The sequence below is a fragment of the Ailuropoda melanoleuca genome, chromosome 15, assembly GCF_002007445.2.
Source record: "Ailuropoda melanoleuca isolate Jingjing chromosome 15, ASM200744v2, whole genome shotgun sequence".
Taxonomy (NCBI): Eukaryota; Metazoa; Chordata; class Mammalia; order Carnivora; family Ursidae; genus Ailuropoda; species Ailuropoda melanoleuca.
The window spans coordinates 63,275,545-63,277,173 of NC_048232.1; positions in this window are offsets into that span (position 1 = coordinate 63,275,545).

Consider the following 1,629-nt stretch of genomic DNA (forward strand, 5'->3'; position numbering starts at 1 on the left):
GGCAGAGCCCACACCAGACAATGAAATTATGTGTATTATACTAAACAGAACCCCTGCACCGACTGCTGGGGTAACTACAGGTCATAAATGAGGGCCTGATTCCAACTTCTAAGAAGCTGTATTCCAAAACACAATCACCTATAAGAGAAAGATTTTGTGAAGTATGCAGTGCCAATACTGAAATATTGATTAGTCATTTAAAAAGAAAAGCTGAGTCTATTGAAATGGCCATGCTAATTTATGTGAGTAGGTGGGCGTATGAGCATAAGTGTGAGAAGAAACGTAGCTAAGAAAGTACCCACAAGAGAGAGCAAGATGCCCATGGTAGGGCAACATCCCCCTTTAACCAGGACACTCTACCATATTCTCCCTGTGTGTCCTCCTCTAACTTGCAAGCTATCTGGATTCATGTGACCCATTTCCAGTTTGACGGCTTTTCCTCCTCCAAAAATGAAGAAAAGATTTCTCTAATTCTTGTTCTTGTTTCTTATTGTAATTCTCCCACGTTTTCGGTGCAGGGTTTTGAAAAAAGGAATTCCAGGGGCGCCTGGGTGGCACAGTGGTTAAGCATCTGCCTTCGGCTAAGGGCGTTATCCTGGAGTTATGGGATCGAGCCCCACATCAGGCTCCTCTGCTGGGAGCCTGCTTCTTCCTCTCCCACTCCCCCTGCTTGTGTTCCCTCTCTCGCTAGCTGTCTCTATCTCTGTCAAGTAAATAAATTTAAAAAATTTTAAAAAAGGAATTCCAGATATGGAACAGTCCCTGACTTGGAGCAGAAAAGGAGTGTATTCTACCAAAGGATATAGTTCGTATGCGTAAATAACTTGTGTATGAGGTAAAATTGGGGATAAATCACCTCTAAAATGTGTAGATGACAAAAAAAATGTGTAGATGACATTCTGTCAGAGAAGAGAGATTACCTGCAGTTGTGCAAAGGAAGTGAACTTTCAGCGAGGGCTTTCAACAACATGTAAAATTAATTGAATTGACCAAGTGTACAGAAAATAGGAAATTGCCATTTGGAAGCATATGATCTACTCAGTTAGTCAACCAACAAATACGTTGAGTGCCTCTATGCAGGGTAGGGTATAAAGTACGGAGGGAAGAGAGGGGCCATAAAATATGCAAGACGGCTTCTACCCTCACTGAGGTCAGCAGCTAAGAGCAAGAATGGAAGGGAAAGGACAACTGGCATGGATGGAGCACCCACGTGCGCCTGGCAACATGCTAAGCACATCAGCTGGGTTATCTCCTTTGGCGTTAATGCACGTGGAGCCCTTAGCCAGGTGTCTGGCCCAGCAAGGGGGCTCAATAGTGGTAGCTGTGCTCTAAATTATGATCTCTGCTTTCAAAATAAGGAAAGTAAGGCACGGTGAGCTTAGGGGAACTACTCGAAGCCCCTCAGCTGGAGAAATCAGACATACACAAATGGAAAGTTCAGTGACGATGGGGATATTCTTGGAAAAAACTGGCTTGAGCTCCCACCCTCTCAGCCCTTCTCCTACTCCCCCCCATTCTAATTCTAATCAACTTGCAATTTAAGCAGAGCATCTTTGGGGTAGGGTGCTAGACGGGGCATGAAGGAGGCATGCAATACCTCCCATTTCTGAGGGTCCAGCTGGAGCAAGC